This window comes from Gambusia affinis, linkage group LG07 (assembly GCF_019740435.1).
Source record: "Gambusia affinis linkage group LG07, SWU_Gaff_1.0, whole genome shotgun sequence".
In the NCBI taxonomy this organism is placed as follows: Eukaryota; Metazoa; Chordata; class Actinopteri; order Cyprinodontiformes; family Poeciliidae; genus Gambusia; species Gambusia affinis.
Window position 1 is genome coordinate 2,321,255 of NC_057874.1, and position 13,393 is coordinate 2,334,647.

Here is a 13,393-nt window from a genome sequence, read left to right on the forward strand (position 1 = left end):
GGACCAAAGATGAAGATTCTTGTTTACTCACTCCACCTTCTGAAAAGAATTACCGACAACTTTTGTTTCTGTCTGGTTTCGAACCAGAGACCTTTTGCGTGTGAAGCAAACGTGATAACCACTACACTACAGAAACTCTGTCTCTATGAAAGATTCCATATAGAGGGTTCCAAAATTGTTAAAGATTGATGTCTTCTATCGCCATGGTACAATGTTAAAAAGTTAAACAACAGATTCTCTCAAAGAACCCAGTGTGTTGGTGAATAAAAGGGCAGACTTAAACTTGTGCCTAATTTAACATTATAGTCCATAAACTCACCCTGAAATCCCAAAATATATTGAAGAATTCAGGAGAAAAGTAAAAGGTTCTACTGAGACTTGAACTCAGATTCCTGTATTCAAAGTCCAGAGTGCTAAACATTACACCATAGAACCTACACAAACATTGGAGGGTGCCTTGCTTTCAAAAATGCCTTCATTTACGTTGATAGGCAAATGAACAAGGACCAAAGCGGAAGATTCTTGTTTACTCACTCCACCTTCTGAAAAGAATTACCGACAACTTCTGTTTCTGTCTGGTTTCGAACCAGAGACCTTTTGCGTGTTAAGCAAACGTGATAACCACTACACTACAGAAACTCTGTCTCTATGAAAGATTCCATATAGAGGGTTCCAAAATTGTTAAAGATTGATGTCATCTATCTGCATGGTACAATGTCAAAAAGTTAAACCACAGATTCTCTCAAAGGACCCAGTGAGTTGGTGAATAAAAGGCAGACTTAAACTTGTGCATACTTTAACATTATAGTCCATAAACTCACCCTGAAATCCCCAAATATATTGAAGAATTCAGGAGAAAAGAAAAAAGGTTCTACTGAGACTTGAACTCAGATTCCTGGATTCAGAGTCCAGAGTGCTAACCATTACACCATAGAACCTACACAAACATTGGAGGGTGCCTTGCTTTCAAAAACGCCTTCAATTAAGTTAATGGGCAAATGAACAAGGACCAAAGATGAAGATTCTTGTTTACTCACTCCACCTTCTGAAAAGAATTACCGACAACTTTTGTTTCTGTCTGGTTTCGAACCAGAGACCTTTTATGTGAAGCAAACGTGATAACCACTACACTACAGAAACTCTGTCTCTATGAAAGATTCCATATAGAGGGTTCCAAAATTGTTAAAGATTGATGTCTTCTATCGCCATGGTACAATGTTAAAAAGTTAAACAACAGATTCTCTCAAAGAACCCAGTGTGTTGGTGAATAAAAGGGCAGACTTAAACTTGTGCCTAATTTAATATTATAGTCCATAAACTCACCCTGAAATCCCAAAATATATTGAAGAATTCAGGAGAAAAGTAAAAGGTTCTACTGAGACTTGAACTCAGATTCCTGTATTCAAAGTCCAGAGTGCTAAACATTACACCATAGAACCTACACAAACATTGGAGGGTGCCTTGCTTTCAAAAATGCCTTCATTTACGTTGATAGGCAAATGAACAAGGACCAAAGATGAAGATTCTTGTTTACTCATTCCACCTTCTGAAAAGAATTACCGACAACTTCTGTTTCTGTCTGGTTTCGAACCAGAGACCTTTTGCGTGTTAAGCAAACGTGATAACCATTACACTACAGAAACTCTGTCTCTATGAAAGATTCCCTAGAGGGTTCCAAAATTGTTAAAGATTGATGTCTTCTATCGCCATGGTACAATGTTAAAAAGTTAAACAACAGATTCTCTCAAAGAACCCAGTGTGTTGGTGAATAAAAGGGCAGACTTAAACTTGTGCCTAATTTAACATTATAGTCCATAAACTCACGCTGAAATCCCCAAATATATTGAAGAATTCAGGAGAAAAGAAAAAAGGTTCTACTGAGACTTGAACTCAGATTCCTAGATTCAGAGTCCAGAGTGCTAACCATTACACCATAGAACCTACACAAACATGGGAGGGTGCCTTGCTTTCAAAAACGCCTTCAATTAAGTTAATGGGCAAATGAACAAGGACCAAAGATGAAGATTCTTGTTTACTCACTCCACCTTCTGAAATGAATTACCGACAACTTTTGTTTCTGTCTGGTTTCGAACCAGAGACCTTTTGCGTGTGAAGCAAACGTGATAACCACTACACTACAGAAACTCTGTCTCTATGAAAGATTCCCTAGAGGGTTCCAAAATTTTTAAAGGTTTATGTCTTCTATCGGCATGGTACAATGTCAGAAAGTTAAACCACTGATTCTCTCAAAGTACACAAAGAGTTGGTGAATAAAAGGGCAGACTTAAACTTGTGCCTAATTTAACATTATAGTCCATAAACTCACCCTGAAATCCCCAAATATATTGAAGAATTCAGGAGAAAAAAAAAGGTTCTACTGAGACTTGAACTCAGACTCCCAGATTCAAAGTCCAGAGTGCTAACCATTACACCATAGAACCTACACAAACATGGGAGGGTGCCTTGCTTTCAAAAATGCCTTCATTTACGTTGATAGGCAAATGAAGAAGGACCAAATGCAAAGATTCTTGTTTACTCACTCCACCTTCTGAAATGAATTACCGACAACTTTTGTTTCTGTCTGGTTTCGAACCAGAGACCTTTTGCGTGTGAAGCAAACGTGATAACCACTACACTACAGAAACTCTGTCTCCATGAAAGATTCCCTAGAGGGTTCCAAAATTGTTAAAGATTGATGTCATCTATCGCAATGGTACAATGTCAAAAGGTTAAACCAAAGATTCTCTCAAAGAACCCAGTGTGTTGGTGAATAAAAGGGCAGACTTAAACTTGTGCCTAATTTAACATTAAAGTCCATAAACTCACCCTCAACCAGAGACCTTTTGCGTGTGAAGCAAACGTGATAACCACTACACTACAGAAACTCTGTCTGTATGAAAGATTCCATATAGAGGGTTCCAAAATTGTTAAAGATTGATGTCATCTATCGGCATGGTACAATGTCAAAAAGTTAAACCACAGATTCTCTTAAAGGACCCAGTGAGTTGGTGAATAAAAGGGCAGACTTAAACTTGTGCCTAATTTAACATTATAGTCCATAAACTCACCCTGAAATCCCCAAATATATTGAAGAATTCAGGAGAAAAGAAAAAAGGCTCTACTGAGACTTGAACTCAGACTCCCGGATTCAAAGTCCAGAGTGCTAACCATTACACCATAGAACCTACACAAACATGGGAGGGTGCCTTGCTTTCAAAAATGCCTTCATTTACGTTGATAGGCAAATGAACAAGGACCAAAGATTAAGATTCTTGTTTACTCACTCCACCTTCTGAAATGAATTACCGACAACTTTTGTTTCTGTCTGGTTTCGAACCAGAGACCTTTTGCGTGTGAAGCAAACGTGATAACCACTACACTACAGAAACTCTGTCTCTATGAAAGATTCCCTAGAGGGTTCCAAAATTGTTAAAGATTGATGTCATCTATCGCCATGGTACAATGTTAAAAAGTTAAACCACAGATTCTCTCAAAGAACCCAAAGAGTTGGTGAATAAAAGGGCAGACTTAAACTTGTGCCTAATTTAACATTATAGTCCATAAACTCACCCTGAAATCCCAAAATATATTGAAGAATTCAGGAGAAAAGTAAAAGGTTCTACTGAGACTTGAACTCAGATTCCTGTATTCAAAGTCCAGAGTGCTAAACATTACACCATAGAACCTACACAAACATTGGAGGGTGCCTTGCTTTCAAAAATGCCTTCATTTACGTTGATAGGCAAATGAACAAGGACCAAAGCGGAAGATTCTTGTTTACTCACTCCACCTTCTGAAAAGAATTACCGACAACTTCTTTTTCTGACTTGATTCGAAACAGATACCTTTTTAGAGTAAAGCAAACGTGATAACCACTACACTACAGAAACTCTGTCTCTATGAAAGATTCCCTATAGAGGGTTCCAAAATTGTTAAAGATTGATGTCATCTATCGCCATGGTACAATGTTAAAAAGTTAAACCACAGATTCTCTCAAAGAACCCAAAGAGTTGGTGAATAAAAGGGCAGACTTAAACTTGTGCCTAATTTAACATTATAGTCCATAAACTCACCCTGAAATCCCCAAATATATTGAAGAATTCAGGAGAAAAGAAAAAAGGTTCTACTGAGACTTGAAGTCAGATTCCTGGATTCAGAGTCCAGAGTGCTAACCATTACACCATAGAATCTACATGAACATTGGAAGGTGCCTTGCTTTCAAAAATGCCTTCATTTACGTTGATAGGCAAACGAACAAGGACCAAAGCCAAAGATTCTTGTTTACTCACTCCACCTTCTGAAAAGAATAACCAACAACTTCTGTTTCTGTCTGGTTTCGAACCAGAGACCTTTTGCGTGTTAAGCAAACGTGATAACCACTACACTACAGAAACTGTCTCTATGAAAGATTCCATATAGAGGGTTCCAAAATTGTTAAAGATTGATGTCATCTATCGGCATGGTACAATGTCAAAAAGTTAAACCACAGATTCTCTCAAAGGACCCAGTGAGTTGGTGAATAAAAGGGCAGACTTAAACTTGTGCCTAATTTAACATTATAGTCCATAAACTCACCCTGAAATCCCCAAATATATTGAAGAATTCAGGAGAAAAGTAAAAGGTTCTACTGAGACTTGAACTCAGATTCCTGTATTCAAAGTCCAGAGTGCTAAACATTACACCATAGAACCTACACAAACATTGGAGGGTGCCTTGCTTTCAAAAATGCCTTCATTTACGTTGATAGGCAAATGAACAAGGACCAAAGCGGAAGATTCTTGTTTACTCACTCCACCTTCTGAAAAGAATTACCGACAACTTCTGTTTCTGTCTGGTTTCGAACCAGAGACCTTTTGCGTGTAAAGCAAACGTGATAACCACTACACTACAGAAACTCTGTCTCTATGAAAGATTCCCTATAGAGGGTTCCAAAATTGTTAAAGATTGATGTCATCTATCGCCATGGTACAATGTTAAAAAGTTAAACCACAGATTCTCTCAAAGAACCCAAAGAGTTGGTGAATAAAAGGGCAGACTTAAACTTGTGCCTAATTTAATATTATAGTCCATAAACTCACCCTGAAATCCCCAAATATATTGAAGAATTCAGGAAAAAAGAAAAAAGGTTCTACTGAGACTTGAAGTCAGATTCCTGGATTCAGAGTCCAGAGTGCTAAACATTACACCATAGAATCTACATGAACATTGGAAGGTGCCTTGCTTTCAAAAATGCCTTCATTTACGTTGATAGGCAAACGAACAAGGACCAAAGCCAAAGATTCTTGTTTACTCACTCCACCTTCTGAAAAGAATAACCAACAACTTCTGTTTCTGTCTGGTTTCGAACCAGAGACCTTTTGCGTGTTAAGCAAACGTGATAACCACTACACTACAGAAACTCTGTCTCTATTAAAGATTCCATATAGAGGATTCCAAAATTGTTAAAGATTGATGTCATCTATCGGCATGGTACAATGTCAAAAAGTTAAACCACAGATTCTCTCAAAGGACCCAGTGAGTTGGTGAATAAAAGGGCAGACTTAAACTTGTGCCTAATTTAACATTATAGTCCATAAACTCACCCTGAAATCCCCAAATATATTGAAGAATTCAGGAGAAAAGAAAAAAGGTTCTACTGAGACTTGAACTCAGATTCCTGGATTCAGAGTCCAGAGTGCTAACCATTACACCATAGAACCTACACAAACATTGGACGGTGCCTTGCTTTCAAAAACGCCTTCAATTAAGTTAATGGGCAAATGAACAAGGACCAAAGATGAAGATTCTTGTTTACTCACTCCACCTTCTGAAAAGAATTACCGACAACTTTTGTTTCTGTCTGGTTTCGAACCAGAGACCTTTTGCGTGTGAAGCAAACGTGATAACCACTACACTACAGAAACTCTGTCTCTATGAAAGATTCCATATAGAGGGTTCCAAAATTGTTAAAGATTGATGTCTTCTATCGCCATGGTACAATGTTAAAAAGTTAAACAACAGATTCTCTCAAAGAACCCAGTGTGTTGGTGAATAAAAGGGCAGACTTAAACTTGTGCCTAATTTAACATTATAGTCCATAAACTCACCCTGAAATCCCAAAATATATTGAAGAATTCAGGAGAAAAGTAAAAGGTTCTACTGAGACTTGAACTCAGATTCCTGTATTCAAAGTCCAGAGTGCTAAACATTACACCATAGAACCTACACAAACATTGGAGGGTGCCTTGCTTTCAAAAATGCCTTCATTTACGTTGATAGGCAAATGAACAAGGACCAAAGCGGAAGATTCTTGTTTACTCACTCCACCTTCTGAAAAGAATTACCGACAACTTCTGTTTCTGTCTGGTTTCGAACCAGAGACCTTTTGCGTGTTAAGCAAACGTGATAACCACTACACTACAGAAACTCTGTCTCTATGAAAGATTCCATATAGAGGGTTCCAAAATTGTTAAAGATTGATGTCATCTATCTGCATGGTACAATGTCAAAAAGTTAAACCACAGATTCTCTCAAAGGACCCAGTGAGTTGGTGAATAAAAGGGCAGACTTAAACTTGTGCCTAATTTAACATTATAGTCCATAAACTCACCCTGAAATCCCCAAATATATTGAAGAATTCAGGAGAAAAGAAAAAAGGTTCTACTGAGACTTGAACTCAGATTCCTGGATTCAGAGTCCAGAGTGCTAACCATTACACCATAGAACCTACACAAACATTGGAGGGTGCCTTGCTTTCAAAAACGCCTTCAATTAAGTTAATGGGCAAATGAACAAGGACCAAAGATGAAGATTCTTGTTTACTCACTCCACCTTCTGAAAAGAATTACCGACAACTTTTGTTTCTGTCTGGTTTCGAACCAGAGACCTTTTGCGTGTGAAGCAAACGTGATAACCACTACACTACAGAAACTCTGTCTCTATGAAAGATTCCATATAGAGGGTTCCAAAATTGTTAAAGATTGATGTCTTCTATCGCCATGGTACAATGTTAAAAAGTTAAACAACAGATTCTCTCAAAGAACCCAGTGTGTTGGTGAATAAAAGGGCAGACTTAAACTTGTGCCTAATTTAACATTATAGTCCATAAACTCACCCTGAAATCCCAAAATATATTGAAGAATTCAGGAGAAAAGTAAAAGGTTCTACTGAGACTTGAACTCAGATTCCTGTATTCAAAGTCCAGAGTGCTAAACATTACACCATAGAACCTACACAAACATTGGAGGGTGCCTTGCTTTCAAAAATGCCTTCATTTACGTTGATAGGCAAATGAACAAGGACCAAAGCGGAAGATTCTTGTTTACTCACTCCACCTTCTGAAAAGAATTACCGACAACTTCTGTTTCTGTCTGGTTTCGAACCAGAGACCTTTTGCGTGTTAAGCAAACGTGATAACCACTACACTACAGAAACTCTGTCTCTATGAAAGATTCCATATAGAGGGTTCCAAAATTGTTAAAGATTGATGTCATCTATCTGCATGGTACAATGTCAAAAACTTAAACCACAGATTCTCTCAAAGGACCCAGTGAGTTGGTGAATAAAAGGGCAGACTTAAACTTGTGCCTAATTTAACATTATAGTCCATAAACTCACCCTGAAATCCCCAAATATATTGAAGAATTCAGGAGAAAAGAAAAAAGGTTCTACTGAGACTTGAACTCAGATTCCTGGATTCAGAGTCCAGAGTGCTAACCATTACACCATAGAACCTACACAAACATTGGAGGGTGCCTTGCTTTCAAAAACGCCTTCAATTAAGTTAATGGGCAAATGAACAAGGACCAAAGATGAAGATTCTTGTTTACTCACTCCACCTTCTGAAAAGAATTACCGACAACTTTTGTTTCTGTGTGGTTTCGAACCAGAGACCTTTATGCAGGAAGCAAACGTGATAACCACTACACTACAGAAACTCTGTCTCTATGAAAGATTCCATATAGAGGGTTCCAAAATTGTTAAAGATTGATGTCTTCTATCGCCATGGTACAATGTTAAAAAGTTAAACAACAGATTCTCTCAAAGAACCCAGTGTGTTGGTGAATAAAAGGGCAGACTTAAACTTGTGCCTAATTTAACATTATAGTCCATAAACTCACCCTGAAATCCCAAAATATATTGAAGAATTCAGGAGAAAAGTAAAAGGTTCTACTGAGACTTGAACTCAGATTCCTGTATTCAAAGTCCAGAGTGCTAAACATTACACCATAGAACCTACACAAACATTGGAGGGTGCCTTGCTTTCAAAAATGCCTTCATTTACGTTGATAGGCAAATGAACAAGGACCAAAGCGGAAGATTCTTGTTTACTCACTCCACCTTCTGAAAAGAATTACCGACAACTTCTGTTTCTGTCTGGTTTCGAACCAGAGACCTTTTGCGTGTTAAGCAAACGTGATAACCATTACACTACAGAAACTCTGTCTCTATGAAAGATTCCCTAGAGGGTTCCAAAATTGTTAAAGGTTTATGTCTTCTATCGGCATGGTACAATGTCAGAAAGTTAAACCACAGATTCTCTCAAAGTACACAAAGAGTTGGTGAATAAAAGGGCAGACTTAAACTTGTGCCTAATTTAACATTATAGTCCATAAACTCACCCTGAAATCCCCAAATATATTGAAGAATTCAGGAGAAAAAAAAAGGTTCTACTGAGACTTGAACTCAGACTCCCGGATTCAAAGTCCAGAGTGCTAACCATTACACCATAGAACCTACACAAACATGGGAGGGTGCCTTGCTTTCAAAAATGCCTTCATTTACGTTGATAGGCAAATGAACAAGGACAAAAGATGAAGATTCTTGCTTACTCACTCCACCTTCTGAAATGAATTACCGACAACTTTTGTTTCTGTCTGGTTTCGAACCAGAGACCTTTTGCGTGTGAAGCAAACGTGATAACCACTACACTACAGAAACTCTGTCTATATGAAAGATTCCATATAGAGGGTTCCAAAATTGTTAAAGATTGATGTCTTCTATCGCCATGGTACAATGTTAAAAAGTTAAACAACAGATTCTCTCAAAGAACCCAGTGTGTTGGTGAATAAAAGGGCAGACTTAAACTTGTGCCTAATTTAACATTATAGTCCATAAACTCACCCTGAAATCCCAAAATATATTGAAGAATTCAGGAGAAAAGTAAAAGGTTCTACTGAGACTTGAACTCAGATTCCTGTATTCAAAGTCCAGAGTGCTAAACATTACACCATAGAACCTACACAAACATTGGAGGGTGCCTTGCTTTCAAAAATGCCTTCATTTACGTTGATAGGCAAATGAACAAGGACCAAAGCGGAAGATTCTTGTTTACTCACTCCACCTTCTGAAAAGAATTACCGACAACTTCTGTTTCTGTCTGGTTTCGAACCAGAGACCTTTTGCGTGTTAAGCAAACGTGATAACCACTACACTACAGAAACTCTGTCGCTAAGAAAGATTCCCTAGAGGGTTCCAAAATTGTTAAAGATTGATGTCTTCTATCGCCATGGTACAATGTTAAAAAGTTAAACAACAGATTCTCTCAAAGAACCCAGTGTGTTGGTGAATAAAAGGGCAGACTTAAACTTGTGCCTAATTTAACATTATAGTCCATAAACTCACCCTGATATCCCCAAAAATTTTGAAGAATTCAGGAGAAAAGAAAAAAGGTTCTACTGAGACTTGAACTCAGATTCCTGGATTCAGAGTCCAGAGTGCTAACCATTACACCATAGAACCTACACAAACATTGGAGGGTGCCTTGCTTTCAAAAATGCCTTCAATTAAGTTGATGGGCTAATGAACAAGGACCAAAGATGAAGATTCTTGTTTACTCACTCCACCTTCTGAAAAGAATTACCGACAACTTCTGTTTCTGTCTGGTTTCGAACCAGAGACCTTTTGCGTGTTAAGCAAACGTGATAACCACTACACTACAGAAACTCTGTCTCTATGAAAGATTCCCTAGAGGGTTCCAAAATTGTTAAAGATTGATGTCTTCTATCGCCATGGTACAATGTAAAAAAGTTAAACAACAGATTCTCTCAAAGAACCCAGTGTGTTGGTGAATAAAAGGGCAGACTTAAACTTGTGCCTAATTTAACATTATAGTCCATAAACTCACCCTGAAATCCCAAAATATATTGAAGAATTCAGGAGAAAAGTAAAAGGTTCTACTGAGACTTGAACTCAGATTCCTGTATTCAGAGTCCAGAGTGCTAACCATTACACCATAGAACCTACACAAACATGGGAGGGTGCCTTGCTTTCAAAAACGCCTTCAATTAAGTTAATGGGCAAATGAACAAGGACAAAAGATGAAGATTCTTGTTTACTCACTCCACCTTCTGAAATGAATTACCGACAACTTTTGTTTCTGTCTGGTTTCGAACCAGAGACCTTTTGCGTGTGAAGCAAACGTGATAACCACTACACTACAGAAACTCTGTCTATATGAAAGATTCCATATAGAGGGTTCCAAAATTGTTAAAGATTGATGTCTTCTATCGCCATGGTACAATGTTAAAAAGTTAAACAACAGATTCTCTCAAAGAACCCAGTGTGTTGGTGAATAAAAGGGCAGACTTAAACTTGTGCCTAATTTAACATTATAGTCCATAAACTCACCCTGAAATCCCCAAATATATTGAAGAATTCAGGAGAAAAGAAAAAAGGTTCTACTGAGACTTGAACTCAGATTCCTGGATTCAGAGTCCAGAGTGCTAACCATTACACCATAGAACCTACACAAACATGGGAGGGTGCCTTGCTTTCAAAAACATCTTCAATTAAGTTAATGGGCAAATGAACAAGGACCAAAGATGAAGATTCTTGTTTACTCACTCCACCTTCTGAAATGAATTACCGACAACTTTTGTTTCTGTCTGGTTTCGAACCAGAGACCTTTTGCGTGTGAAGCAAACGTGATAACCACTACACTACAGAAACTCTGTCTCTATGAAAGATTCCCTAGAGGGTTCCAAAATTGTTAAAGGTTTATGTCTTCTATCGGCATGGTACAATGTCAGAAAGTTAAACCACAGATTCTCTCAAAGTACACAAAGAGTTGGTGAATAAAAGGGCAGACTTAAACTTGTGCCTAATTTAACATTATAGTCCATAAACTCACCCTGAAATCCCCAAATATATTGAAGAATTCAGGAGAAAATAAAAGGTTCTACTGAGACTTGAACTCAGATTCCTGTATTCAAAGTCCAGAGTGCTAAACATTACACCATAGAACCTACACAAACATGGGAGGGTGCCTTGCTTTCAAAAACGCCTTCAATTAAGTTAATGGGCAAATGAACAAGGACAAAAGATGAAGATTCTTGTTTACTCACTCCACCTTCTGAAATGAATTACCGACAACTTTTGTTTCTGTCTGGTTTCGAACCAGAGACCTTTTGCGTGTGAAGCAAACGTGATAACCACTACACTACAGAAACTCTGTCTATATGAAAGATTCCATATAGAGGGTTCCAAAATTGTTAAAGATTGATGTCTTCTATCGCCATGGTACAATGTTAAAAAGTTAAACAACAGATTCTCTCAAAGAACCCAGTGTGTTGGTGAATAAAAGGGCAGACTTAAACTTGTGCCTAATTTAACATTATAGTCCATAAACTCACCCTGAAATCCCAAAATATATTGAAGAATTCAGGAGAAAAGTAAAAGGTTCTACTGAGACTTGAACTCAGATTCCTGTATTCAAAGTCCAGAGTGCTAAACATTACACCATAGAACCTACACAAACATTGGAGGGTGCCTTGCTTTCAAAAATGCCTTCATTTACGTTGATAGGCAAATGAACAAGTACCAAAGCGGAAGATTCTTGTTTACTCACTCCACCTTCTGAAAAGAATTACCGACAACTTCTGTTTCTGTCTGGTTTCGAACCAGAGACCTTTTGCGTGTTAAGCAAACGTGATAACCATTACACTACAGAAACTCTGTCTCTATGAAAGATTCCCTAGAGGGTTCCAAAATTGTTAAAGATTGATGTCTTCTATCGCCATGGTACAATGTTAAAAAGTTAAACAACAGATTCTCTCAAAGAACCCAGTGTGTTGGTGAATAAAAGGGCAGACTTAAACTTGTGCCTAATTTAACATTATAGTCCATAAACTCACCCTGAAATCCCCAAATATATTGAAGAATTCAGGAGAAAAGAAAAAAGGTTCTACTGAGACTTGAACTCAGATTCCTGGATTCAGAGTCCAGAGTGCTAACCATTACACCATAGAACCTACACAAACATGGGAGGGTGCCTTGCTTTCAAAAACGCCTTCAATTAAGTTAATGGGCAAATGAACAAGGACCAAAGATGAAGATTCTTGTTTACTCACTCCACCTTCTGAAATGAATTACCGACAACTTTTGTTTCTGTCTGGTTTCGAACCAGAGACCTTTTGCGTGTGAAGCAAACGTGATAACCACTACACTACAGAAACTCTGTCTCTATGAAAGATTCCCTAGAGGGTTCCAAAATTGTTAAAGGTTTATGTCTTCTATCGGCATGGTACAATGTCAGAAAGTTAAACCACAGATTCTCTCAAAGTACACAAAGAGTTGGTGAATAAAAGGGCAGACTTAAACTTGTGCCTAATTTAACATTATAGTCCATAAACTCACCCTGAAATCCCCAAATATATTGAAGAATTCAGGAGAAAAAAAAAGGTTCTACTGAGACTTGAACTCAGACTCCCGGATTCAAAGTCCAGAGTGCTAACCATTACACCATAGAACCTACACAAACATGGGAGGGTGCCTTGCTTTCAAAAATGCCTTCATTTACGTTGATAGGCAAATGAACAAGGACAAAAGATGAAGATTCTTGCTTACTCACTCCACCTTCTGAAATGAATTACCGACAACTTTTGTTTCTGTCTGGTTTCGAACCAGAGACCTTTTGCGTGTGAAGCAAACGTGATAACCACTACACTACAGAAACTCTGTCTATATGAAAGATTCCATATAGAGGGTTCCAAAATTGTTAAAGATTGATGTCTTCTATCGCCATGGTACAATGTTAAAAAGTTAAACAACAGATTCTCTCAAAGAACCCAGTGTGTTGGTGAATAAAAGGGCAGACTTAAACTTGTGCCTAATTTAACATTATAGTCCATAAACTCACCCTGAAATCCCAAAATATATTGAAGAATTCAGGAGAAAAGTAAAAGGTTCTACTGAGACTTGAACTCAGATTCCTGTATTCAAAGTCCAGAGTGCTAAACATTACACCATAGAACCTACACAAACATTGGAGGGTGCCTTGCTTTCAAAAATGCCTTCATTTACGTTGATAGGCAAATGAACAAGGACCAAAGCGGAAGATTCTTGTTTACTCACTCCACCTTCTGAAAAGAATTACCGACAACTTCTGTTTCTGTCTGGTTTCAGACAAGACCTT

The 13,393-nt window shown here is 37.9% G+C and overlaps 36 non-coding genes across 36 annotated transcripts; all 36 read right to left on the bottom strand.

The window, feature by feature from the left end:
* Window positions 1-63: 63 nt before the first annotated feature.
* trnav-cac lies at window positions 64-136 on the bottom strand. The gene has a single exon. It is a non-coding gene; the product is annotated as a tRNA-Val (tRNA).
* Window positions 137-566: 430 nt separating this feature from the next.
* Window positions 567-639, bottom strand: trnav-aac. Its single transcript has one exon. It is a non-coding gene; the product is annotated as a tRNA-Val (tRNA).
* Window positions 640-866: 227 nt separating this feature from the next.
* trnaq-cug lies at window positions 867-938 on the bottom strand. The gene has a single exon. It is a non-coding gene; the product is annotated as a tRNA-Gln (tRNA).
* Window positions 939-1,570: 632 nt separating this feature from the next.
* Window positions 1,571-1,643, bottom strand: trnav-aac. Its single transcript has one exon. It is a non-coding gene; the product is annotated as a tRNA-Val (tRNA).
* Window positions 1,644-1,869: 226 nt separating this feature from the next.
* Window positions 1,870-1,941, bottom strand: trnaq-cug. The gene has a single exon. It is a non-coding gene; the product is annotated as a tRNA-Gln (tRNA).
* Window positions 1,942-2,072: 131 nt separating this feature from the next.
* Window positions 2,073-2,145, bottom strand: trnav-cac. Its single transcript has one exon. It is a non-coding gene; the product is annotated as a tRNA-Val (tRNA).
* A 224-nt stretch (window positions 2,146-2,369) lies between these two features.
* On the bottom strand, window positions 2,370-2,441 carry trnaq-uug. The gene has a single exon. It is a non-coding gene; the product is annotated as a tRNA-Gln (tRNA).
* A 131-nt stretch (window positions 2,442-2,572) lies between these two features.
* trnav-cac lies at window positions 2,573-2,645 on the bottom strand. The gene has a single exon. It is a non-coding gene; the product is annotated as a tRNA-Val (tRNA).
* A 468-nt stretch (window positions 2,646-3,113) lies between these two features.
* trnaq-uug lies at window positions 3,114-3,185 on the bottom strand. Its single transcript has one exon. It is a non-coding gene; the product is annotated as a tRNA-Gln (tRNA).
* A 131-nt stretch (window positions 3,186-3,316) lies between these two features.
* Window positions 3,317-3,389, bottom strand: trnav-cac. The gene has a single exon. It is a non-coding gene; the product is annotated as a tRNA-Val (tRNA).
* A 932-nt stretch (window positions 3,390-4,321) lies between these two features.
* On the bottom strand, window positions 4,322-4,394 carry trnav-aac. The gene has a single exon. It is a non-coding gene; the product is annotated as a tRNA-Val (tRNA).
* A 428-nt stretch (window positions 4,395-4,822) lies between these two features.
* Window positions 4,823-4,895, bottom strand: trnav-uac. The gene has a single exon. It is a non-coding gene; the product is annotated as a tRNA-Val (tRNA).
* A 431-nt stretch (window positions 4,896-5,326) lies between these two features.
* trnav-aac lies at window positions 5,327-5,399 on the bottom strand. The gene has a single exon. It is a non-coding gene; the product is annotated as a tRNA-Val (tRNA).
* Window positions 5,400-5,627: 228 nt separating this feature from the next.
* trnaq-cug lies at window positions 5,628-5,699 on the bottom strand. The gene has a single exon. It is a non-coding gene; the product is annotated as a tRNA-Gln (tRNA).
* Window positions 5,700-5,830: 131 nt separating this feature from the next.
* Window positions 5,831-5,903, bottom strand: trnav-cac. Its single transcript has one exon. It is a non-coding gene; the product is annotated as a tRNA-Val (tRNA).
* A 430-nt stretch (window positions 5,904-6,333) lies between these two features.
* On the bottom strand, window positions 6,334-6,406 carry trnav-aac. The gene has a single exon. It is a non-coding gene; the product is annotated as a tRNA-Val (tRNA).
* Window positions 6,407-6,634: 228 nt separating this feature from the next.
* trnaq-cug lies at window positions 6,635-6,706 on the bottom strand. Its single transcript has one exon. It is a non-coding gene; the product is annotated as a tRNA-Gln (tRNA).
* A 131-nt stretch (window positions 6,707-6,837) lies between these two features.
* Window positions 6,838-6,910, bottom strand: trnav-cac. Its single transcript has one exon. It is a non-coding gene; the product is annotated as a tRNA-Val (tRNA).
* A 430-nt stretch (window positions 6,911-7,340) lies between these two features.
* Window positions 7,341-7,413, bottom strand: trnav-aac. Its single transcript has one exon. It is a non-coding gene; the product is annotated as a tRNA-Val (tRNA).
* Window positions 7,414-7,641: 228 nt separating this feature from the next.
* Window positions 7,642-7,713, bottom strand: trnaq-cug. Its single transcript has one exon. It is a non-coding gene; the product is annotated as a tRNA-Gln (tRNA).
* Window positions 7,714-8,346: 633 nt separating this feature from the next.
* Window positions 8,347-8,419, bottom strand: trnav-aac. The gene has a single exon. It is a non-coding gene; the product is annotated as a tRNA-Val (tRNA).
* Window positions 8,420-8,643: 224 nt separating this feature from the next.
* Window positions 8,644-8,715, bottom strand: trnaq-uug. Its single transcript has one exon. It is a non-coding gene; the product is annotated as a tRNA-Gln (tRNA).
* Window positions 8,716-8,846: 131 nt separating this feature from the next.
* Window positions 8,847-8,919, bottom strand: trnav-cac. Its single transcript has one exon. It is a non-coding gene; the product is annotated as a tRNA-Val (tRNA).
* Window positions 8,920-9,349: 430 nt separating this feature from the next.
* trnav-aac lies at window positions 9,350-9,422 on the bottom strand. Its single transcript has one exon. It is a non-coding gene; the product is annotated as a tRNA-Val (tRNA).
* A 226-nt stretch (window positions 9,423-9,648) lies between these two features.
* Window positions 9,649-9,720, bottom strand: trnaq-cug. The gene has a single exon. It is a non-coding gene; the product is annotated as a tRNA-Gln (tRNA).
* Window positions 9,721-9,851: 131 nt separating this feature from the next.
* Window positions 9,852-9,924, bottom strand: trnav-aac. Its single transcript has one exon. It is a non-coding gene; the product is annotated as a tRNA-Val (tRNA).
* A 225-nt stretch (window positions 9,925-10,149) lies between these two features.
* On the bottom strand, window positions 10,150-10,221 carry trnaq-cug. Its single transcript has one exon. It is a non-coding gene; the product is annotated as a tRNA-Gln (tRNA).
* Window positions 10,222-10,352: 131 nt separating this feature from the next.
* Window positions 10,353-10,425, bottom strand: trnav-cac. The gene has a single exon. It is a non-coding gene; the product is annotated as a tRNA-Val (tRNA).
* A 228-nt stretch (window positions 10,426-10,653) lies between these two features.
* On the bottom strand, window positions 10,654-10,725 carry trnaq-cug. The gene has a single exon. It is a non-coding gene; the product is annotated as a tRNA-Gln (tRNA).
* A 131-nt stretch (window positions 10,726-10,856) lies between these two features.
* Window positions 10,857-10,929, bottom strand: trnav-cac. Its single transcript has one exon. It is a non-coding gene; the product is annotated as a tRNA-Val (tRNA).
* A 427-nt stretch (window positions 10,930-11,356) lies between these two features.
* Window positions 11,357-11,429, bottom strand: trnav-cac. The gene has a single exon. It is a non-coding gene; the product is annotated as a tRNA-Val (tRNA).
* Window positions 11,430-11,859: 430 nt separating this feature from the next.
* trnav-aac lies at window positions 11,860-11,932 on the bottom strand. Its single transcript has one exon. It is a non-coding gene; the product is annotated as a tRNA-Val (tRNA).
* A 226-nt stretch (window positions 11,933-12,158) lies between these two features.
* On the bottom strand, window positions 12,159-12,230 carry trnaq-cug. The gene has a single exon. It is a non-coding gene; the product is annotated as a tRNA-Gln (tRNA).
* Window positions 12,231-12,361: 131 nt separating this feature from the next.
* Window positions 12,362-12,434, bottom strand: trnav-cac. Its single transcript has one exon. It is a non-coding gene; the product is annotated as a tRNA-Val (tRNA).
* Window positions 12,435-12,658: 224 nt separating this feature from the next.
* trnaq-uug lies at window positions 12,659-12,730 on the bottom strand. The gene has a single exon. It is a non-coding gene; the product is annotated as a tRNA-Gln (tRNA).
* Window positions 12,731-12,861: 131 nt separating this feature from the next.
* Window positions 12,862-12,934, bottom strand: trnav-cac. The gene has a single exon. It is a non-coding gene; the product is annotated as a tRNA-Val (tRNA).
* Between the last annotated feature and the right edge of the window lie 459 nt (window positions 12,935-13,393).